The sequence below is a fragment of the Pelodiscus sinensis genome, chromosome 1, assembly GCF_049634645.1.
Source record: "Pelodiscus sinensis isolate JC-2024 chromosome 1, ASM4963464v1, whole genome shotgun sequence".
Taxonomy (NCBI): Eukaryota; Metazoa; Chordata; order Testudines; family Trionychidae; genus Pelodiscus; species Pelodiscus sinensis.
Genome location: NC_134711.1, coordinates 15,765,716 through 15,791,162, shown reverse-complemented (window position 1 = coordinate 15,791,162; position 25,447 = coordinate 15,765,716). Strand labels below are relative to the sequence as shown.

General features: G+C 44.8%; 1 long non-coding RNA gene across 1 annotated transcript; it reads right to left on the bottom strand.

The window, feature by feature from the left end:
* Positions 1–1,929: 1,929 nt before the first annotated feature.
* Positions 1,930–20,664, bottom strand: LOC112544805 (uncharacterized). The gene is made up of 5 exons (XR_003088138.2): positions 18,324–20,664; positions 17,530–17,691; positions 15,132–15,368; positions 13,947–14,571; positions 1,930–5,135 (listed from the first exon to the last, which is right to left on the bottom strand). It is a non-coding gene; the product is annotated as an uncharacterized LOC112544805 (long non-coding RNA).
* Between the last annotated feature and the right edge of the window lie 4,783 nt (positions 20,665–25,447).

The following is a 25,447-nucleotide window of genomic DNA, read 5'->3' as shown; positions in this document are numbered from 1 at the left end:
TGAAATAACTCCCTAGTGTAGACCAGGGCAAGGTGAGAAAAGTTTGAACTGAAAACAATTATTCCCACCCTGAGCAAAATCTACATAAAGGCATGAAACCAAACAATGGGGGTTACTGCCAGATGCCCGGACACCCCTAGTTACTACCTAAGATGACTGCTGGAAACATCTAAGACTGAAGAGGGTGAAAAATGTAACCCAAGCTAAGAGGCTGCCTACCTTGTGAAAAAAGATGATTAGAACTACTTTTAGGGTAAGAAATTATACGTAACATGTATGCGGAATAGCTATTTTTGGATACTCCAAGATCCCGAAACAGTGTTGCAGTGTAGACATAGCCTAAAAGTGCTATGACAGGGTGCAGTCACAGAAGACCCCTTGGGCATGCTTCCTGGAGTGCTGACAAGACCTCTGCCACTCACCTTCCTACTCTCTGAGGTTTCTCACTACCCTGTCCTGATGAGCCAGCTCCCTGGTCTCCCCCAGCCAAGGCACAGAGCTGAGATCACTGTCTCTTCACTGAAACTCTTCGGGGTGTATTAAACTACATTACTCCATCGACGGAGCCATGTAAAGTAGTTTACTCGAGATAGTCAAAGAGCAGGGATTTACATAATCCCTCCTTCATTAAAATAAAAATGGCCACCGTGCTGTGCCGACAATCAGCTGATCCGGCACAGCGCAGCAGTCTAGACGCGGAGTGGTCGACAAGGGTCGCCTTTGTTGACTGCTCCTGTAAGCCTTGTTTCACGTTTCACGAGGCTTACAGGAGACGTTGACAAAGGTTTCCCTTATTGACCGCGCCACGTCTAGACTGCCACGCTGTGCCAGATCAGCTGATTGTCGGCACCACATGGCGGCCATTTTTATTGTAATGAAGCGGGGATTATTTAAATCCCTGCTTCATTGACTATGTCGAGTAAACTACTTTAAATGGCTCCATCGACGGAGCCATGTAGTCTCGACACACCCTTCAGATCCAAGGAAAATGGAGTTTTGGGCCCAGCTTCTTGGGATACCACTCCCCAGATGAGATCAGAACCCCAAATGAATTCTTTAGGTAAGCCCCCTTTAACAATGAAAGGTGAATGTACACACTGATTGCTCTCCCAGGTAACTTACACTGGGTTTGATAGTAAATAAAAGTGATTTTATTAAATACAAGCAGTAGGATTTAAGTGGTTATGAACAGGCAGAGCAAAGTAGGTTACCAATTTAAAACAGAAAATGCTTAGCTAATTCTAAAACTAAAACCTCAGTACAAACTTATTACAAACTCACCCTAAAATTGATTTTATTCCATCTAAGCCTCCAAAACCAGGGAAATCCCCTTTTCCCTGGAGCCTTTAGGTATCCTCCTGAGTGTACCACACCAGATAAAGACAAAAACGCCTAGCTTCCTAGGGTATGTCTACACTACAGGGTTTTGTCGACAAAAGTGGACTACAACCCTGCGTCTAAAAGATCGCTGAGTTCTGTCGACATAATGTCAACAGAACTCAGCAGTTTTGTCGATGGTGGATTTAAATAAACATGTCCGCCGCTTTTTTTCCGGCTTGGGGAAAAGCCGGAAAAAAGCGTCTAGACTGGCGCGATCCTCCGGAATAAAGCCCTTTTCCGGAAGATCTCTTATTCCTACCTGAAGGAATAAGGAATAAGAGATCCTCCGGAAAAGGGCTTTATTCCGGAGGATCGCGCCAGTCTAGACGCTTTTTTCCGGCTTTTCCCCAAGCCGGAAAAAAAGCGGCGGACATGTTTATTTAAATCCCCCGCGGATTTCCCTATTCCAAAGTGAGAAATTAGCATGCCTCTTCCGGAGAAGGGGCCAGTCTAGACGTAGCCTCTTTGTCCACCGAAGCTTTGTTGACAGTATCTGTCGACAAAGCCTCTGTCAACAAAAGCCTGTAGTCTAGATGTACCCCTACCACCTTTCCATGGACAATTACTTGGTCCACCCCTACCAGTTGTGATGGATATGTGACTTCCTTAAACCAGCCACTGCTAAGACTTTACAATCAAACTGTTTACAGGTGATTACCCAGACATTGAGGTGTCCCAGCATTGGAAACAACCTTGGTGGCTCTCATTTGCACATTTGGAACCATAAAGCATTCCATACTCAATATGTCTAATTTTACACACAAGAATTATACGTATGCCAAAATAAGATATACAAACCAAGCAGATGATGACATTAAGATCGATAGGTTACATGAGGCAATTTGTCCCAAATATCTTTGAGTTATTCATATTTGTGTCCGTAAATCCATTTTGTAAAACATGAGGTGGTTCCGTCACAGTGCTGCCCCTCTGCAGATTGAATTATAATTTTTAAAAGGGCAAAGAAGCCAAGATTTCTCAGATGCTTTCAGATCCCTCATTCTCAGAACTGACTCTCAGACTGCAGACTTCTTGTCAGAAAAGCCTCATAAACTGGCAACCTAGCAAAGTGCTCTAAGAAGATTTCATTCTGTCTTCAACACAGAAAGCCAAGCAATATATCTCTGCCTCTCATCCTCCTGATGCCTCCAACACTGCACCCCAAATTATTCTTGACTCTCTTCAACATTGTGGAAAATATTTTATAAGTTGAAAAAACATGACAGATTTTCAAAAGTAACTGTTCAACTTTTTATTTTAACCAAAACCTGATAAAAGTGAGTGTGCATGAAGGAAGCTAAAAACAAATTTCTATATAGAAAAGTTAGCCAATATCTCATACTTTTCTTTATAATGGGGACTCTAAAGACTGACACTGCTATGCTAAACAACCATAGGTTTTGCTAATCTTCACTGGACTAAAATGCTCAGTGCTCTAACCTTCCATGGCAATGGGGCATGTTGACTGCTCCATCTATTCAATTACTGAATGACCTTCCACAGCATTTAGCCAGAATGTTGCTCTGACAGCTTTAACCAAACATAAAATGTTAGACAGAAGATACGCTAAAACTTTCAGATAATTTTGCACAAGCATTTAGTCTTGTCATAAACAATATATATTGTGTTCACAGCTCATTATTCATTCATCTAAAAGTAGCCTTAGTGGTGGGGGAAGCAGGATCTCTCAAATTAAACTGAGCTTCAACAAAGGCTGCTGGAATATGATTAATTAAACCTTTTATCTCAAAACAAAGGGAACTTGTAATACAGAGGGAAAGAACTGGAGAAAAAACATCCTATAACACAAATTAGGTTGGAAAACTATCTCAATGAGAAAAAAAATATGCTCCAGGTGCCAACTGTGCCTACCAGATAGGAACACTTATATACAATACACAGGCACTAGACCAAGACAAGTGCAATCATAATGTTTCTCTTTGCTCTGATAAGGTTTGTCAGCAAGCATGCTTAACTTTATTATTCCTTTCCTCTCTAATATCTCCTCCTCTTTAACCAAGGGAAGGCACTGTCAGGGGGGTTAGATCATTGCTAAAGGACAATGTCAGTTTCTTATAAAATTAGCCTACAGAAATTTGTGTTGATCTCCTGCCAGAACTCAAATCTCATGAAAACATGGACTTTAAAGCCAGAAAAAACAATAATGATCTTCTAATCTGACGTCCTACATATCAAATGTCATAGTTCTACAGGAACATTCTGAAATTGCATTCTGGCACTTTTTTTTGGAGGGGGGGAGCCAGAATAGTCTGGTGCAGTGTGGTGTCCCAGTTTGCCTTTGTCTTTCCTCATGACAGGAGTACAACAAAAGCAGGTGCACAGGGGGGAAGAACTATTCCAGAAGGACACAGAGGGTACATCTAGACTACAGGCTTTTGTCGACAGAAGTTTTGTCGACAGATACTGTCAACAAAGCTTCTGTCAACAAAGAGCATCTATACTACATCCAATTCTGTTGACAAAGCAAGCCGCTACAGGACAGTGTAGATGCAATTACGCCTTCTGTCATCAGAGCTTTGTCGACAAAAGGCGTTATTCCTCGTAGAATGAGGTTTACAGCCATCGACAAAACTGCTGAGTTCTGTCGACATTATGCGGCAGTGTAGAAGCAGGTATAGTTTTGTCGACAAAAGTCCACTTTTGTCGACAAAACCCTGTAGTCTAGACACACCCAGACACACCTGGGCTGGGTCTAGGAGCAGAAGAGGTAGAGGAGGCTCTGTGAGGAGATGGTGTCGCTGCCTTACCGGATGCATAACTGGTCCCTCCATGGAAGCTCTGGCCAATGGCTTGTACAGCTAGTCAGTCTGACTGGACATGAATGAATAATTGATATTTGTTTCTGTGGGTGAAGCAGCTATAAGCGACAAAGTACACAGGGATTTTGTCCTATTTTTCTGTTGCTTGCAAGAAAACCAAACTTGATATTCAAAGATAAATTTGGTATTTTAGATGGTTTCTTCCATGACTACTTGGAAACCATCCTTTTGATTTCTGGTTGGGTACCAGTATTTACTATTTTATTTTATGTCAAAGCTGTATACACCATTAGGTTAAAAAAAATTGCAAAAGAGTGGGGAAAGGCCACATAGAAAAACTCCAGAGACTTGAAATGGGGAGAATTTTCAAAGTGGTTCCAGGGGTAGAGGCCATATTACATGGCATTCAATATGTATCATTGAGTGACGTCAATCTACTTAGTTGTAGTTATGAAGTCTTAAAGGGGGGATACAAAAGTAGTTCTGGAGGATGTTACATATCATTTGATTTGTCCCATCAAATTTTGAATGAGCATGTGGTGTATTTAGCATCTTTCATGTATGCAATAAAAAAAAGTTTGTTACAACTATCATTGTGGTTGAAATTGTGACTTCCAGGGCTTATTTTTTTAAGACTTGAGCTTTCTCCCCTGTCTGGGCACAAGGCAAGTCCTATTAACTGAGACCAGCTCCAAAAATCCAATAGGAGTGCTGTTCTTCTGTCCCTTATGGCATGCCATGTGAATCTCTCTGACAATCATTGTATGACACTTGACAGCTTTGGATCTGGTACTCTCATTGTAGAGGCAATCTAACAAAATTCTGCATGTCTCAGGATGTGTTCAAGTTGCTGCAGATGAATTTGCATCCAAGTTAAACAGAAGGGATCATATTCATAAGATTAGAACCTGCCCAGAGGAATAGATTCTTCACAATCTCCTGCCCAGAAGTGTAGAGATTTAGTTTGAAGGTTGCCTGCAATGGAAAAAATAAAACAGGATTTTTATACTTGACATTGCATCTTTATGTGTAAAGAACCTCTGAAAGGATATTTGCTGTTTTTTAAAGTTTTTTTTTCTGTTGAGATGATATTGGAAGTTACGATCTAATATTTTTCCTGGAAGACTCTGTGGATGGTTGCAAAACTTATAGCATTATGACATCAAAAGCACTGTGAAGTGAAAGAGGAAGTGATTTTTAAATAGAGTACAGGCAGTCCCCGGGTTACGTACAAGATAGGGACTGTAGGTTTGTTCTTAAGTTGAATTTGTATGTAAGTCGGAACTGGTACATATTGTAGGGGAAACTCTAGCCAAACATTTCTCCAGAGCTCAGTTTTATTCTCCCACACCTCACTTCCCTCAGTCCTTTATTCTCAAGCTGAGGTGTCTGCTGAGAGAAGCCACTCCGCGTCTCCCTGGTCTGCTGGAGGGGGTGCTAGCTTCGCGTCTCCCTGGTCTGCTGGGGGAAAGCAGCTAGTGCGGGATTGCCTCACCCCGTTTGTAAGTAGGGATCCGATGTAAGTCGGATCCATGTAACCCGGGGACTGCCTGTACATGAATCTATAGGGCACAGTTCACCATTCCTGGCCAATGGAAGCTGTGGGAAGTAGCAACCAGCCCACACCACTTTCCACAGTTTTCATTGGCTGGGAACACAGAACTGCAGATATTGGGAGCTTGGTGAGGGCATGCCTGCTGGCAGTCAATATAAACAGTGCCTTGCAACCTAGGAGCAGATTACTCTGGTGGGGTGCAGTGTGTAGGTTGCTGACATATGCTCTGTCATTACCTGAATAATTGATGAAGATATTGAAGCGAACCAAACCCAGAACAGATTGCTGTGGGACCACTCTCATTATGGCCTTCCAATATGGCTGTGAACCACCCATATCTACTCTCATGGAATGGTTGTCCAACTAGTTTTGCATCCACTATTAGTAGCTTCATTTAGGTTGCATTTCTCTTGTATGTTTAGGTTATGCAAGACGGTATCAAAATCTTTACTAAAGTCAGGCCCGCCAACAGGGAAGCAATTCAAAGGGGCCTGGGGCCCAACAATTCAAAGGGCACTGGGGTTCCCAGCCACCACTCTTGCTATTGTGGCAGCTGAAGCCCCAAGCCCTTTTAATCGTTGCCTCGATACCATACCGCATACTGTGGGCATCACTGAGGGCGGGGGTTGGGCATGCGCCTGGTGGCATGGAGGGCTGGCACCCTCGCCTTGCCCCTTCTGCCTGAGGCCTCGCACCTTCTGGGAGCACAGAACTGCCTTCCCACCTTGTTCAGAGGCCCACAAATTCTGCCAGCAACCCTGACTAAAGTCAGCATATACCATGTCTACTGCTCCACTCCTCCGTCCCCCATCCACAAGGCTTGTTATCCTGTCAAAGAAAGCTATCAAGCTGGTTTGACATGACTTGTTCTTGACAAATCCATGCTGACTATTTCTTATCGCCTTGTTATTGTTTATATGCTTGCAAATTAATTGCTTATTTGTTTGCTCCATTATGTTTCCAGGTTACAGGAGTTAAGATGATTTGTCTGTAATGCTGCAAGTTAAACTTCTTTCTTTTATTGATTGTTCTATATTTGCCCTTTTCCAGTCTTCTGGAATCTCTTTCGTCTCCCATGACTTTTCAAAGAAAATTGCTAATGGCTCAGATATCTCCTCCGTCAGCTCCTTGACTACCCTACAATGCATTTCAATAGGCCCTTGTGACTTGAAGACATCTAATTGGTCTAAGTAATTTTTAACTTGTTCTTTCTTTACCAGCTAATTAGCCCGTCATAAGACGGGATTTTCAGGTCTCTCCTCCACATCGGTCTTCTCTCCTGAGCCTCTGTCTCTCGCTCTGTCTGTCTGTCTCTCTCTTTCTCTTCTCCACTCCCTCCTGCCTCTCACTCGGGGGACCGCAGAGCTCAAACGGTTGCTTGGGCCATTTGGGCTCCCCACGGCTGCTTGGTTGAGCGTCACAGAAGTCAGCCGAGCGCCACTGCAGGAGGCGAAGGGGGGCGGGGCAGTGATGTTCACAGCCAGGGGCGGGACCTGGAGCCTCTGTCACGCCGCACATCACAGCCCCACCCCGCCCCCCTTTGCCTCCCACTGTGGTGCTCGGCTGACTTCTGTGACGCTCAGCCAGGCCACCGCAGGGGAGCAAGCAGAGCAAGCGGCCATTTGGGCTCCCCCACAGCGGCCCGTCTGAGAGGTGCAGAAGTCAGCCGAGCGCCACAGTGGGAGGCAAAGGGGGGTGGGGCAGTGCCATACATGGCCAGGCCCCACCCACTGGCAATGTATGTCACCACACCGCCCCCTTCCCTTCCCGCCGTGGTTTTCGGCTGACTTCTGCACCGCTCAGCTGGGCTGCCGCCGGGGAGCAAGTGGCACGGGGGTGCTGCATAGGGACTGCAGTGCCCAAACGGCCGCTTGTGCTGCTTGCTCCCCCGTGGTGGCCCAGCTGAGCGGCGCAGAAGTCAGCCAAGCGTCACGGTGGGAGTGCCGCCCAGAGGGAACAGCCAGCGTTTCAGCGTTACAGAGTCACAGACATTGGGCTACTATATATATGATTTTATGCTCTGGTCCTACACTGTTTTCACTGGCATTCCCTGTGTTGGATGTCCAATCACAACCAACCTTCTTGATAAAAACTGAAACAAAGATGTCATTAAGCAACTCAGCTATTTTCACATTTTCTATTATTGCCTTCCCCTATTCAGTAGTGGGCCTGCTCTGTCCTTGGTCTTCCTCTTGCTTCTAATGTATTTGTGGAATGTTTTCTTGTTACTCTTTATGTTTCTAGCTCGTTTGAGCTCATTTTCTAGTTTGGCCTTCCTAATTTTGTCCCTACATGCTTGTGCTATTTTTTGTATTTATTCTTTGTAATTTGATCCAGTTTCTAGTTTTGTAGGACTCTTTTTTATTTTATTATTATTATTATTATTATTATTAGATCATTGAAGATTTCTTAGTTAAGCCAGGATGGTTTCTTGCCATTCTTCCTATCTTTCCTATACATTGCATATAAAAAGAGTGGGAAATTGTTCATCAACTTTTTGAATTTTTTTTAAATGTTGGCCAGTCTATAAGCTGGTCCAATAAACACACAGACAGGCAGCTACACTTCTGAAAAAAAATTGAAATATTGTTAACATTTTTAAAATATCTTTTATTAATTAGTAAACTGATTACCAGTAGGGTTGCCAGGTATCCGGTATTTTCGCCTCCTGTCTGGTAAAAAAAATCAGAAAATACGGGACACCTAAAATGTCCGGTATTTTCTGATTTTTTCCTGGCCAGGAGGAGAAAATCCCAGGTGCTTACCTGGTTCCTCAGGGGAACTGTGTGACCCGGAGCAGGGACGGAGATGGCCGCCGGCAGCTTGTTAGGGCCAAAAAGCCTCACAAGTGTTTCTTAAAGGGGCCACGCTGTTTTTTTAAATTTTTTAATTTTGCTTAACAACTCTTGGGGGTCCTTTTTTTATCAGCTTTGGTCTCCCCCTTTTTTCTCAACAGAATTTATTCCCTGGTGTGGGTTTTTGGGGGGAGAGGGTCAGTATTTTTGATTAAATCATCTGACAACCCTAATTACCAGGGCTAAGGCCTGATTCAAAGTTCACTGAAGTCAACACGAGTTTTTCCATTGCTGCAATATGTTTTAGATCAGAGCCCAGGAAAGTAACTATATGCAGCAAAGTCTGGAATTGTAAAGACCCCACTATACCAAAAAATATATATTTTTGCTGGAATTAATATTATTGATAGATGAGTAAATCCCATCTATTGTCAAATATGTGTCAGTATCTTGTGTCAGAATGGCTGTAGCAGTAATCAGTAGAGTCATTAGACCTTTGAACTCTGAGCCCAGTCAGGTGATCTTGGCCAGGATACTGTGTTCAGTTGTGTTTTCCCAGCACTCCAGTATGTCACACTGTTATCATGTTGGCTTTGAGCATATGCTGCCATTAGCTGCCAGTGCTGCTTGGCAGAAGATCAGACTCACATTATTCTGCTCAAAGAAGTGGCAATGTATCACAACAGTCTACACTGCCACAGCAGAATGTTTCCTACACCAGACACACAAGAGGCAGCACTGCTCCCCCGGCTGCACTGGCTCTCTTCAATCAAGCCAAAATTTAATCCAAAGGCAATACAGAAATATTTCTATGCCCTTGTGTGATGGATTTGGAGTTGACAGTCACTGCTTATGAATGCTACATCTAATATATATCTGTCTGCACATTGTAAATGTGTTTACTGACTACAGTTGTTGAGTTAATTCAGTATAGCACTGTAAGGGAATATGCCCTTATGTAACCTCCCTTTTCCTCCCCGGGTTACTGGGGAGGAGGTCACACTCACAGGTGTGCCTGGGCGCCTGATGTTTTAACCCAAAAGAGATCCTGAGCACCCCAGTAGTGATGGTGTTTAGTTGGGGAAAGCCCTATCCACTCCCTTGCTGGTAATGAATGTAAAATGGCGGTGCCTCCACCTGGCTGGCCTTGTACACACTCACTGATGTGCCTTGAGAGCCTCCAGGAACATACTCATTCCAACATAAATCTGGATCTAATTCCAGAACAACTACAAATCATATACATCTAATAGAATACTTTAAAATAAATCATCTTTACTTAACTTAAATAAACAGGGATTAACAGATTTAGCAATGAACAGCATTAACAAAACACATAACAATAATTGAAGCTTACACAGCTAACATTTGTACTACCAGTGACCCCACCCCAGAGTGTGCACGCCCCTGGACTCACAGTCCCAGACTTTTGCTTGCGTTGGCGTGCTGATGTTGCAGCTGTAGTGGAGATTGGGTCCAGGCTAGACAGCAGCTCTGTCCCAGGTAGCACTTTCCCAACAAGGCCCAAAACTTACTGCCTCATGCTGTGCCTATCGGAAGCAGCCTGCTAAATCCCAGTTCCAACAAGAACTCTTGTGCAAAACAGTTATTGCGCAAGAAGACTGCAGTGTAGATGTAGCCCTATTGTTTTAAAAAGACAGTTCTTGAAGCAAGAGGTAGACAGGTTTTGTTGTGGCCTCTCAGGAAGGAAAGAAAGCTGAAGAGAATGGAAACTGAGGCTTAGAGTCCAGAACTCTCTGTAGTTTCTGAAGAAGTGGGTCTGCCTAGGTTATCTACATTAGTAGGACATGTCAAATTAGATCAGCCTCTAGGACTTCGGTTGTGTTAATTCTTTTTCTCTGAAATACTTTGTTCCTCTGCAAACAATATGCTAGTTTTAAAAAGATGTGTTTGTTGGTCATGGCAATCCATGAAAATGGTGATTGGGGCTTTTTTGCGGACAAGCGTGTCTAGATTGGCTGGGACGCTTTTCTGCAAAAAGTGCTTTTGCGGAAAAGCGTCCGTGCCAATTTAGACGCTCTGTTCCAAAAATGCTTTTAACGGAAAACTTTTCTGTTAAAAGCATTTCCGGAAAATCATGCCAGTCTAGACGCAGCCAAGGGCTATTAGAAGAGCCAACTATGGAGCTATAGTTAAATCACCTTAAATCACCATTTTAACAGTCAGACACAGTAGTTTTTTCTGATGCTGTTATGAAGTAGTGTGTCTCATGTGTATGGAGATTAAATGTCATAGATTATTGCCTTCTGCTGTGAATTCTCTGATAGCCAAAATAATGTGCCTCATGCAAATGTGACTTAAATATGGGTTGTTTTTGCCTTCCATTCTGAATTTGGTAATTTTAGGTGTAATCTAATAAAAATACTCTATGTTTTCAAAAATAGAACTTCACTGAGTGCAAATACATGGGCAACAAATGTAAGTAAAAATGGAAGAACAGTGAAAGTAAATAGTAAACGTTTATATTTATGTATATATGTCAAACTTACTGCAGTGTAGTAAGTTTTGTTTGATCCTGTGATTGTACAAATATAACAGACTGGTCAACCTTGCTCTTTAACATTGGCAGTAGCTTTGCCCCCTTCACCTCATAGATACTATGTAGTGCTATAATAATGCAGTTATAATAATGATGAGGATGTTTGCCTTCCTGAGACCAGGGAGGAAACTGCTCTAGCAACCCTTCAAACTTCCAAAAGCAAATTGAACAGCAATTCAGCCTCTGCTGAGCTGGGAGTGGCAGCCGGTGCTCTTGAGGTGGCCAGTACAGCTTCATAAGTCAGGAGAGATAGGAGTAGACTAGATTTCCCAAAAATATCACTAATTAAATTGCAACATTGTCTATTATAATGCAAGAGTCAGAGAAGAATGTTCCTGCATGCAACTGTTTCTGAAAGCTGTGAGCATTATGCACCTTCCTACATTGATATTAATGAAGTATTCCCCATAACCCACTAGTGCAGTAATATCAGGTACCTGCAGCCCAGAGGTACGTCTAGACTACAGGCTTTTGTCGACAGAAGTTTTGTCGACAGATACTGTCAACAAAGCTCCTGTCGACAAAGAGCGTCTAGACTACGTCCAGTTCTGTCGACAAATGAAGCCGTTTTGTCGACATGACAGTGTAGACACAAAGGACAGTGTAAATGCAATAACACCTTCTGTCAACAGAACATTGTCGACAAAAGGCGTTATTCCTAGTAGAATGAGGTTTACAGCCATCGACAAAACTGCTGAGTTCTGCTGACGTTATGTCGACAGAACTCAGTAGCAGTGTAGACGCAGGTATAGTTTTGTCAACAAAAGTTCACTTTTGTCAACAAAACCCTGTAGTCTAGATACACCCCAGATGTGATACAACAAGACTTCCTGTGTGGCCCACCAGCTCACCTTAAAACCATGTTTATCGTTAAATTCATGAACAGTGATGTGCTGTCTATCCCTTGCCTATTATTTCCTTAGGCTGAGTCTACACTGCAGCACTATTTCAGGATACAAAGGTATCCTGAAATAGCTATTCCGTGTCCTTTGAGTGCACCGGTTATTTTGAAATATAAATGATATTTCAGCCATCAAGTAACAGTCCCAAGCAGGTCTCTGCAACTGAACCTGTCACAGTTGGTTTCAGAGTTGGACAGCTGGAAAACTACAGCTGTTGGTTGGGAGACACGAGGTGCCAGATCTATGAACCACAAAGCCTGGAGGTGCTAGGGCCCATCCTCAGGAAGCTCTGGCACCAGTCCAGAACTGCTTCCTGAATCTTAATCTCTCATGATAGCATCACTACAACAGAACTAGGTCACCACCCATTTTTCCATTAGTGATAGAAATGGAGCCAAAAATTGAATGCAATTGAAAGAAAATGTTGTAAATTCAGTTGCAAAAACTGAGTTTTAACCCAAACTATATAGCAGATTGGGGTTTTTCTATGACACTTCATTTAAACACAAAGCCTTTGTGTTGAGTGTGCCAAACCGTTGCATACATCTGTAAGGTCATAAACATGAAGTGCCACAATGAGTCAAAGCACGGTAATGGTAACTTGAATGTGACCTATGGTTCTGGCAGTATTTCAAGACCTGACAAAATTGAAAATCTGAAGTCTTAGTATCACATTTCAAATATCATTTGCATCACATCAGTGATTGTACGGGGGGGGGGGGGAAGCAACAGCTGCTTCTCTTTGGATAATGTTGTTGGTACTATCTAAAGAGCCTTTCCTGTATGCTAGATTTGGGAAGGAGTCCATGTTGGAAATGCTGGAAGAGTTTTTTAACAGAGATAAAAACAGAGACATTGGGAACTGTGTGGAGCAAGTTTCCCCGTCACATTCCATAGCAGTGCAAAGATTGGAGGTAATTTCCGAGGATTGTTTGTCACCATTGCTTTCCAGTTTTAAAAAAATATCAAATATGTGTCTCTTACAGGGGCTGTATCACGCAATTTAAATGACACGGCACAAGTATTGCTGTTTGTTTTATGATGATGGTGACATTTTCAAGGATGAATTTTTGGGCTTAATACCATTTAAATCTATACCACAGGAGAGATTATGAAGTCCCTCCATGACAGGGAAAGAGAAGGGCTTTGCTTCACATTTGGCAGTGATACCCTCTTCATTAAATACACTTCACTGCTTCACCAGAATGTCCTGTGAAGTAATTTGTCTGGGGACTTTTAAAAAAACAACCAATGGATATTGAGATTAGTTAACGACCTATGCTCAGATTCTAGCTTGCAGTGTCATCTTTTTAAAGCTTTTACAAGACTTTTCAGGCATATACAATGTACCAGCACAACGTTCACTCATTAAGTAGAGGGCACGTGATAGAGAGGTTTTATGTGCTTCATAAAGAAAGAAAAGTTCTTCTGAACCACAAGACGAATAAGGGTTGTGAGTTTCTGGAATTTATGAATGGTGTCACCTCTAGGTCACAGGACACTTCTGTTTGATATTAGTGCTCAAGGCATGCAAGAACTGTTTGAAGGTGTGTACTTTAGAGGAATTATGAAATCCTTCAGACAGCATGAAAGATGTTGCACTCTCCCATACTGTGTGTAGTTGCTACAGTGAGATCTTGATGAAAACAGTACAAGAATTTCTAACCGATGTGATCCATTTTTTTTAAAGTACAATTTGCGAATTTTAAAATTCCAAAGGAGTTGCTTTTATGTGTTTGTGATCCATTTGTTGCCTCTGCCAACAGATCTTACTTTTCTGAAGCAAAGAACGTTCTTGATTCATTTGATGAAGGTGCCTTTGAATTATAAATTTTAAGGCTCCTGAGCTCAGATGTCTTGAAAGCAAAATTCAAACAAGTGAGACTTTAGGATTTCTGGCCTCAATATACTGCCCTGTTTCAGAATAGCCAGCATATAGCAATCTATCTTGTAATGATGCTCAGGTCAACATACCTTTGCAAATCTGGGTTTTCTACAATCAACGTTATAAAAAATATCTCCACGATCACTTGATAGATGAGCATCTTCACCAGTGCCTTAGTCTGAATTCCTCCAAATCACGTTTCACAAAGCTTGCCAGAGATCATCAATGTTAACTTCCCTCATTACAGATTGCCACAATCACAGACAATAATGGTGATCTATAAACTTTGAAAAAGATAGAAACACTAATATTTATGTTGCAGTCAAGGTCTTTATTTATTAGCAACTGAAGGGTTTTGTATTGTTTTTGATTTTGTCAGCCTTCTGTGTAAATAAACCCGCCTCCTGTCATAAAATTCTGAAATCAGCCTACAGGTAGGTCTAGTTGAGTATCACTGCACTAGTGCTTGTATAAACATGGAAAGTATCTCTTTCTGTTGAGGCATTCACTGGCAACATGGGCTGGTGCCAGAACAAGAAATCCTTCTGTCAGATGGAGCCAGCAGCAGCCACGATCAGGTTCAATATCTAGAGGTACCTCTCCATCCATCCGACACAGAACAGGCTTCAATCTCCACCCAGTAATCTGGGAAATTCACACACCACCCCTGGGCATCTCTGGGAGGCAATGCTTCCCCACTCGCAGGCACAGCGTCTGAGTGTAAAAAAGAAACTTTAAATAGAACAGAGGGACATAATGTGGCATTAACTTGGGAAAACACCACAGAGTTCATAAACAAAATCCACGAGTAACAGTCCCACCCCAAGTAGGTTGAACAGTGTCCTTTTCCTCTCAGGGCATTAATTCCAGCAATCTTAATACCCACTTTGCATCTTTAAACATTCACTGCACCCCACACAGGATACGGCTAGACTGCAGGCAGATTTCGGGATACCAGAAGTATCCCAAAAAAGCTCCATTGTGTCCGGAGAATGAATTTGCTCTTCCTTTTTTTTGGGGGGGGGGGGAGTGGAAGAGCAAATGTGCACTTCTGGAAGCCCCTGTATTCCTTGTTCTACAAGGAAGAAGGGGGCTTTTGAAAGAGGTGGGGTTTCCAACATTTGGCCCAGTCTAGATGGGCCAAATGTTGGAAAAGCCTCTTCCAACAAAAGAATCTGAAAAAGATACGCAAAATGCAGAGCACACCCAGAGGCACATCCATAGAGTTCACCTCCCATCCTCAGAGAGGGAAGGGAAAGAGGCATCTTACTCACTCCGCTGGTCACTTGCCATCCCCCTGCTCATTTTTCTCTGCTGCCTCCCTATTGGCCATTCATCAGACTTCTCTGGTGCTGCTCTGCTGGCCACTCATTGCATCTCTCCATTGTTGCCCTGTTGGCTGCTTATCACATCTCTCTGCCACCACCTTGTAGGCTCTCTATCACCATCTGCTGCCATCCACTTCTTGGCTCTGACTTATGCCCATCAGTCTCAAATGATTTCAACTCTTACTAAGTAGGTAAAAGAAACACAAATCCAACATAGTTAACATGATAAAAGAGGCACCTAATGATACCTATATATCTCTGCTCTGTCCTGACCAGAATAGCCTTCCCTCACCCCTTACCTCTCATAGACTCTGAAAGTTGAGCCCTTACATTAGAAAGATTCTTTCTACTAACTTTCATCTGGAGCAATTTAGCACAGTTCTACTTTTCTGTATTCCCACAAAATTACAAACATAGATACCCATATTTTAGCTACCCCTGTATTTAATACAAACATAGCAGGTACTGAGTCACAAATTAAGTTGACTAAAATGAGCAAAATACAACTCTAACTGCTGGATAACTCACAAGCGGAAAGCAAACTGTAATTACGTAAAAGTGGCGAGGAGTCCTGTGGCACCTTAGGGTATGTCTACACTACCACCCTAGTTCGAACTAGGGTGGTAATGTAGGCAACCGGAGTTGCAAATGAAGCCAGGGATTTGAATTTCCCGGGCTTCATTTGCATAAAGCCGGGCGCCATCATTTTTAAATGTCCGCTAGTGCGGGCTCCGTGCCGTGCGGCTACACGCAGCACGGAATCCGCACTAGCGGACATTTAAAAATGGCGGCGCCCGGCTTTATGCAAATGAAGCCCGGGAAATTCAAATCCCGGGCTTCATTTGCAACTCCGGTTGCCTACATTACCACCCTAGTTCGAACTAGGGTGGTAGTGTAGACATACCCTTATAGACTAACTGAAGTATAGGAGCATAAGCTTTCGTGGGCAAAGACCCACTTCATCAGATGTATGTAGTGGAAATTTCCACTACATGCATCTGACGAAGTGGGTCTTTGCCCACGAAAGCTTATGCTCCTACACTTCAGTTAGTCTATAAGGTGCCACAGGACTCCTCGCCGCTTTTGCAGATTCAGACTAACACGGCTACCCCTCTGATACTTGTAATTATGTAGACACACCTAATGTCTCTCCACACTTCCAGCTAGCTGTAAGAACCACATTCCTTCAGATCCTGCTTACATACTTGCTTTTCATCACTCCATTGCAGTTTGGGAATCCCATTGCTGCAAAGCTATCCACCATTTCCTGAACATTACTGAACTCCCAGTCCTGTGTAGCAGGAGATTCTTAATGGCGTTACATATTTTACAGTCCCCACTGTGACCTTTCCTGCTCCAAATTGATTGTCCATTGGTTAACAGCAATTTAACATTCCAATCTTCTCCATTATCACCGCCATTCTCATTTTGCTGTCTCTGTTCAGGAGGTTTGGGATGAAACTGTGAGTCAGGAATATAGTCTTTCCCATCCATAATTCTGCAGCCATAGATCATCATCCCAAATCCACATTACAGAGTGATCCTATCTCAGACATAGCAATTCACAATATGGAACTGCTCCATGAATGTCTGCAACAAACTGGCTTTTTCCCTCACATCTTCTTCCTTATATTCCTGAGTGTAACAGTGCCCATTCAAGTTCTGCAAATTCAAAAGATTATCAACTCTCTGGATTAGCAACTCCCAGGAGAACTAGCTGAGCTGTACACGGTTCATGCTTCTTCCAGAGACATGGTGGAGTTTGAAAAGCAGCACATGGGACTATGGGAGTTTTTAAAAAGTCACAACAATTATGGAATGGGAAAAAGCATTATGGGATGGAGAAAGTGGTATGGTGTGAACTTGATCCCCATGCCCTAAAAAACCCTGGGAAAATCACTGGTCTCCCACAAAACCCCTGGGGAAATGACCCCAAAATTCACTGAGCCAGACAGCAGTGTGAGAGAGACTGCCCTGCCGCACCACATTTTACAACATTACAACCACTTGTACAGTGTGCACAGTACCAACACAAACATCCAGGGATGCACATGCCCAAGCAATATAAAAAAGACAGTAGCTGTACACCAATGTAACTATAGTGTAGACATGTACAAATGAGCATTGACGAGGTTGTAACACTGAGAAATAAAAAAACAAATCTATTCAGAAAAGCACCCTGGAATAGGTTTTGCAGAACAAGTTTCAAGTTCAGAGTGAAAATGTTTCCAACTCAAGCATGAGGGGAAAAAAATAAAGGAAAAGCAGTCAGTGATAACAATAGCAGCGTTAGTAGTGAGTGAGTGTCACTGGATTTGAACAATACATAATGCGGCAACATTACCTGCCTCAACAGCATCATTTCTGCCACAGGCAATGAATCACTTCACAAAGTCTTGTACTTGAAGGAGGGATTTTTTGAGAGCTTTCACAATGATACTAATGTAGAAGAGCTTGCAACCTCCTTGTTAGCTGCTTGTCTGAGCTTGTCTTCCTCAATTAGTCTCTGCCATTAGAAGAAGGATCATTTGGTGGAGCATAAGACAAAAACTTAGAACAATCTAATAAATGTACTTCAAAATTCACACCAAACAAGCATTTTAATCCAGTGTTATAGATTTGGTGTATGGATAAAGTTATTATTCCACAATGCTACATATTAAATTACAATAGTTACAGCCATTACTAAGATGGGCAGTCAAACATTTTCTGCGGGAATTTTTTTTTTTTTACAGAAAATTGGGTTTTCAACTAAATGAAAATTCCCATTAAAAGTGTTCAGGGACTGTGAGAGAGAGATGACAGAAGAGGACGGAGTTGCTGCCTTTGGTTGGCTTGGGAATTTTTTTGGGGGGGATTGGACTTTTGGAAATGTTTATTAACACTTTTGAGCAAAATTGGAAGTTTTAGAGTTTTTGACGAAATGTCAGTTTATTCCATGAAAGTTTTGAAAAAAACTAAAGAGATTTTTTTCTGTTTTTGTTAAAAAGCCCACATACTTACCAGTTCTCCTTATCAATAATAAGTCATTCTCATGGTCCACTTTCCATTTGTGGATAAATATCATTAGCCTCCTCATTTTGAAGAGGGGAAACTGAAGTATAGACACAAGTTAATAAAACATAATGAATCTTTTACCATGAGCATATCCAATGACTTATGACTGTGAAGATATTAGGAGTAAATTCAGAAGACCCATCAAAGGCAAGCAAGCTCCCGGGTTTCTCAACATCGCCATCCACAGCAGGAGTCACAGGAAAGAAAAAGAAACATGGGTATGATCAGGAATAGCTCACTCTAGGAGGTAGCTGTATAGCCTGGCAATGCTGTCCCTAGGAATGGTTGATTCCATCGCTGACAAAAACCAAGAAACCCAATGAACCAACTGAAACCCAAACTTGGCAGCTAGATATCCACTGAGACCCATGTAAAATTAATAAAATAAATTAATGGGATGAGAAATCCTCACAGCAAGCAGCCATGAGAACTCCAGCTACCTCTCATGTGGCCTCAGCTTAAAAAAATCTCCCAGCCTTAAAAAGGCTTTGATAGAAACCAGATAATACCTCAACACTGAGGCACACGGGGTCTAACAAAAAGGTTCCTAAGCAAAACCCTATCCCCCTGCCCATTGACAATGACTTTAACAGCATATATTAAGAGAAGCATTACAGGGTCAAAACCAACCCGCGCAACAATTCCCTCTACACCCACCTCCTCAATGAGGCTAAGCATGGCAACCAGTTCACAACAGTCTTTCTCATAAAGGAGGCACACCTATAAGTGCTGACTTCATGAGTGCTCTAAGGCTAGGGCACCCCTGGGGAAAAATTGGTAGGTACTCAGCAGTGTTCCCTATAAGCTGTGCACTTGTGCAGCCACTCAGAAGAAATTCAAATGCCCCCACACTGATTAGCAGAGTGCCCACTGCTAGGTTTTTTTTTGTTATCGTTTCTACTGGTGGTGCATGTTCACACATAAAACATTATTCCACACATAGATGGAAAAAATAGATGGGTAGCAAAGATTAGAGGGAACATTGGTGCTCCTCACCCAATGGCACCCAAGTTCCCCCTCCCTCCCAATACCTCTCACCTACTGTGAACAGCTGTTTCACAGCATTCAGAATACTCCTGGAGGGAGAGGAAGAAGCAGGGATGGGATGCACTCAGGGAAGGAGAATGGGAAGAGATGGTGTGGAGGCAGGAGCTTGGGGATAGAGGTGGAATGGGGCATGGCTGGGATGGAACAGGGACATAGGAAAGAGGTGGAATGGGGTGGAGGTTTGGGGACAGCGGTTGAGTAGGAGCTGGGCCCGGGGTGGAGGGGGCTTGAGTATCCTCCAGCTAGAGGTGGAAGTCAGCACCTAAGGGCATACCTACCATTTTAAAACCCAGTCACCTTCCCCACAGCTAGAACACACTCTTCCAAAGAGGCAGAGTTTGGAGGTGAAATCTACATCCTATGGCCATGAGTTTAATCCTCAGAATCCACAACAAATGCAGGTCTCTATCCCCCAGAGATGGCCATACCAGCCCAGAGGGCAGACAAAAGCCTGCCAAAACAAAAGAAATCCTGAAATCAAAGTCACAGGTTCACTCCCACAATCCTCTGAGCGTGAAAAATAGAGACAGGGTTCTCCCAGGTCTCTAGTACCAGAGGAGTCCAAAATATAAGAGGAACAGTGCCTTGAAATAACTGTTCTCACATTAGTGGACACAATATCTCAACTTAGAGCCCCAGGAAGCATTGGGGAGTAGTTGTTTTTAAATTGCAGCAGTGGAGTGTCCACACTACCGCTATATCAAAATAGCGATTTTGAGATAAGGTTTATTCCTCGTGAAAAGTTGTTGTTTCGAAACAACCAGCCGCTTATTTCAAAGCTTGGTAGTGTGGATGCTCTACTTGTTATTTCGAAATAAGGGGGATTATTTTGAAATAACTCCCTAGTATAATCATATCCTTTATAACATAATTAATTCTACTGTAATTTTAGCAACAATACATCACATGACCTATATTTCAGGTTCAGATATTAAACTACATTGTTTGCGTGCTAGACCATAATGCCATCATACTGAACTGTGGGGGTCCGGTCCCACCCCCTTCTCTGGCCTTTATCTTTTTAACACTCCCTAGCTGTGATTGGCAGCTGCTCCCAAAGTTTGTTCCGCTGGATGTGCGGGGTGGGGGGTCTGGGCCCACCCTCACTCCCAGACCCCAACCCAGGGCCCTAAAGACAGAGTCTCCCGGACCTGTCTCACCAGAGGGGGTATGTCCCCTTAACCCACCGGTGCGCCGGCTCCTTGCCCTGCCCTGGGCTGCTTCCACCCCGCCTCCTTCGCGCCTCTTTTTATAACTGCCCGCTCCGCCTCCTGCTTCGCTCTCCCCAGCTCCCTTTCCTCCCTCCCCCCTTTCCTCCCACCTCAGGGCTTTTTATCCCCCTCCCCTCGCCCTTCCTCCTGGGCGTCTGACGTCACTTCCCCCCCCCCCCCGCCATCACTTCTGGCCGCCAGTACCCTGCGGCCCGGCGCCCCGCGTTGCTCGGCAACGGTTGCTGGCCCGGCGCTCAGCTGACGCGCAGCGGCGCTACACAGCCCGCACGTCAGCAACCCCCGTGGTGTTGCCCCTACTAGCGAGAGGGCAATCGCGGGGTCAGTACGGGGTGGGCCCGTTTTGGGGGGGTAGGTGGGCCTCACCCCGTCACATGAACAAAGAAGGGTTGTGGTATAGGGCTTTGACATTATTTTGTGCTGCCTTGCTGAATTTTCCTATCAAAAATATTTGACAGAGCAGTGTAGGGATTTGTGTGGTAAATTAAAACTTAAATTTCTAAGGAATAATAATACTTCTTTAATCTCCTGACAGGAGCAGGGTTATTTCTCATATTTCTTCTTGCATAGTTCAATAAAACATATCCTCTGGAGACAATATATTCCACTTAAAGCACTGAACCGAATTAATGTATTAAAATATTGGAAGGACTTTTAATAATGGGGGATAACATAGGGGCATTTTTCACTCCTTTGACAAGTTAAGATAGAGAAACTTTCCTGTAGTAAGGTAAGTCTTTACTGGGCCTCATTTTGATAGGTGCTTACTGCTAAGCAGTTGCTCTGAACCTCACAGGACTGAACCCAAAGTCAGTTCATGTCTGAAAGCAGGAAAAGAGGGGACAGATTTCTTGAGTATATGTGCCATCTATATTTTCATGCCTTACTGACAAAATCCCATCGAGCTGCAACAGGCTCTTATAGTCACCCAGCTGGTGATATGAGTCTTTAATTCTGTATGTTTATAGCCAGGACTCTTATGCAGCACAGAGAGCAGCACCAGGTGTAATGACAGGATTTTAATCTGTGGTTGTTTTATGAGGGGGGAGCTTGAGCCTGGAACCTCTGGTGCAAAACACATAATCCTCTTTTCTTATGCTACAACAGCAATGGACAACCTAGGCTAGTGAGTGGGCAGTATGAGATTGGCATTCGCCGTCTACAGTTCCACTGGGATAGGGCAGTTTTGCTAACTGTGCTTGTGTACCTAGCAGTTGCCATTTGAGTGTGTAGCTGAGGGTGTGCCGATTGAGCCACAGCAGCACTTTGGTTGAATGCTGTGGGAGTGCACAACTCTTCAGCCAAGGTTGTGTGCAATCAGCATGCACCTCACTTTATGGGCCCTTACTTTACATGTGTGTCTCTTTAGTAAATAGCCAGTTAGCCCATCATGAGATGGGATTTTCGGGTCTCTCCTCCACGTCCTATTTCCTTTCTAGCTTAGTCTTCTCTCCTGAGCCTCCGGTCTCTCGCTCTATCTCCCTCTCTCCCCTCCTCCTACTGCCTCCCCTTCTCTCTCAGCTCTTCTCCACCTCCTGCCTCTCTCTCCCTCTCTCTCTTTCTCTTCTCCCCCTCCTGCCTCTCACTCTCTCTCCGCTCTCCTCTCCCTCCTCTCTGTTTCCTCTGTTCTCCTCCACCCTCCTCTCTGTCTCCGTCGGGGATGCACACTTGTCCAGGCTCTGCCTCCTGGCCGTGTATGTCACCGCCCCGTCCCTCTTCACCTCCCACCATGGCGCTCAGCTGACTTCTGTGCCATTCAGCTAGGCCACTGCGTGGGAGCAAGAGGCGCAAATGGTCGTTTGGGCTCCGTGGTCTGCATGGGGACTGCAGAACCCAAACAGCCGTTTGCGCCACTTACTCCTGTGCGGTGGCCCGACTGAGCAGCACAGAAGTCAGCCAAGTGCCATGGCAGGAGGCGAAGGACTTTACAGAGGCAACAGCGCCACCCAGAAGCAACAGACAACATTACACCGTTACAGAGTCACAGACATTTGGCTACTATCACACAGGCACACAAGTACCGTGTATTGTGCGCCTGTTACCCGGGGCACAGGAATAGCTTGAGCCGGCCCTGTTCCCAACCTGCCCGGCCCCTGTGTGTCTCACCATCTATCTATGAGCCTGATGCAATTCCCACTCATGCCAGTGGAACCCTTCCCATTAATTTCAATCAGGAGCCATGGGTCTATTTCTAGCATCTATAAAGTCACCTGGAAAGGGACTGACAGTCAGGGGTGTCGACAGCCTCTGCAGGCCCCTGGGCCAGGTAAGGGGGAGGCTGACTTCACATTCCCAGAATGGGTGTGGCCTCGCATTGAAGGGGTGTGGCCTCGCATTGAAGGGACGGAGTTAGGGGCAGCCAACCCTCCACACTGCTTGAAGTGTGACACTGCCCCCCCAGCACCCCTCAGAGCCGATTTAAAGGGCCCAGGACTTCAGCCACCACTGCTGCTGCAGTAGCAGCAGCTGCAGCCAGTAGGTCTAGACCCCTTTGAATTGCCAGGTCATGGGGTAACTGTATCCTTCCCACCCTCCTCCCATGGGTGGGCTTCATGACAGGGTTTTTTCCTGTACTACAGCAAGTACATTGGCAGCACTGAGCACATTAGCAGCACCGAGCAAAGAATAATAATTCATAATAAGCTCATGGCTGAGTCACTATGGGTATGTCTACACTACAAAGTTAGTTCGAACTAACGGATGTTAGTTCGAACTAATGTTAGTTCGAACTAACTTTCATAGGCGCTACACTAGCGCTCCGTTAGTTTGAATTTAATTCGAACTAACGTAGCGCTTAGTTCGATCTAGGAAAACCTCATTTTACAAGGATTATGCCTAGTTCGAACTAGCTAGTTCGAATTAAGGGGTGTGTAGACCCTTAATTTGAACTAGTGAAAGGCTAGCCCTCCCCAGCTTTCCCTGGTGGCCACTCTGGCCAACACCAGGGAAACTCTATTGCCCCCCTCCCGGCCCTGGACCCCTTAAAGGGGCACGGGCTGGCTACGGTGCCCGTGCCAGGTGCAAGCCTGCCAGCACCCAGCCAGCAGACCCTGCACCTGGCACAGATCGAGCCAGCCACCCAATGCCCCCCAGTCCTCCCCCTCTTCCTGGGACCAGGCTGGCGGCTCCTGGGAGCTTGCCCGGGACCGCAAGAGGCAGGCACCCGCCTGGGCTAGTGCAGACATCGTGGACCTCGTCCACGATCTCCGAACTAGGCACAGGAAAGTGGCCGTCTAGGGCAGGAGAGCTGCCAGCCTGGCCACGCAGGAGCAGGTGTGCAAGAGAATCAAGGGGGTCCAGTGGGACCCCCGACCCTGAGCCCTGAGCTTACAATGGCCGTCCTGGGTCAGACCAAAGGTCCATCTAGCCCAATAGCCTGTCTGCCGACAGCGGCTAACCCTAGGGACCCTGGGGGGGATGGACCGAAAACAGTGACCAAGCCATTTGTCTCATGCCATCGCTCTCCAGCCTTCCACAAACCTTGGGCAGGTACACCACTCCTACCCCCTGGCTAATACCACTCCATGGACCCAGCCTCCATGACTTGATCTCACTTCCCTTTAAACTCTGTTCTAGTTCTAGCCTTCACAGCCTCCTGCAGCAAGGAGTTCCACAGGTTGACTCTTTGCTTTGTGAAGAACAACTTCCTGTTACTACTTTGAAGCCTGCTACCCATTCCTTTCCTTTGGTGTCCTCTAGTCCTTCTTTATGGGAACTAATGAAGACCTTTTCTGTATGCACCCTCTCCACCCCACTCATGCTTTTAGAGACCTCTATCCTGTCCCCCCTCCATCTCCTCTTTTCTAAGCTGAAAAGTCCCAGTCTCTTTAGCCTCTCTTCACATGGGACCTGTTCCCAACCCCTGATCATTTTAGTTGCCCTCCCATCTCCCACCCTCTCTCTTTCCCTCTCCCACCTCCTTTTCCCAGTCTCCCCCAGTTTTGTTCAATAAAGACAGATTCCATTTTGGAAGACACGTTATCTTTATTTTGTACATCAGGAAGGGGGGCTAGGGAAGGAGTTAGTAAGTGGAAGGTGGTGAGGGAGGAATGGGGCACGAGCCCCCGATGGGGAGGACTGGGCTGGCTCTGCGGGCTTCTGGGGGTGGAAGCTCTCCTGCGCCCCCCGATTGCCCCCTCTCCCCAGATGGCAGCCTGCGGCAAGTGCAGCCAGTCTGATGGCCGAGTGCTGTGATGTTCCCAGTGTGGGCACTCAGGGCACTCCAAGCCAGGACTGCTTTTCAAGCAGGGCACCCCTAAGAACTGTCTGTCCGGGGTGGGGGCCAGGTCCCTTTAAGCACAGCCCTCGGCTAGCCTGAGAAAGCATCTCCACGCTCTAAGTCCTCATCTGATGCCCTGCCGGCACTGCTTCCGGCCATCCTTAAGCCTGGTTCAGGGTCCACTTAATGTGGACATGCTAGTTCAAATTAGCAAAACGCTAATTCAAACTAGTTTTTTAGTCTGGATCCATTAGTTCGAATTATCTTAGTTCGAATTAACTCAAGCCGCATCCAGACTCAAGCCGCGTTCTTTCGAAATTATTTCGAAAGAACGCGGCTTTTCTTTCGATGGCGGTAAACCTCGTTTCACGAGGAAGAACGTCTTCTTTCGAAAGTTCCTCTTTCGAAAGAAGGCGTTCTTCAATGTAAATAGGGCTTCCTCGAAAGAGAGCATCCAGACTCGCTGGGTGCTCTCTTTCGAAAAAGCGGATTGCTCTTTCGAAAGATCCGCCTGCAGTCTAGACGCGATCTTTCGAAAGAGGCTCTTTCGAAAGAAGCCTGCAGTCTAGACATAGCCTATGTGTTTACTAAGTAGTCCATCAATATTTATCAGCACACCAGCCTCTATCATTATAAGGATGGCTCATTGAAATTGATAGCAAATCTCCCATTGACTTAACATTGCCAGGGTTTCATCAGTTGTGTGCCCC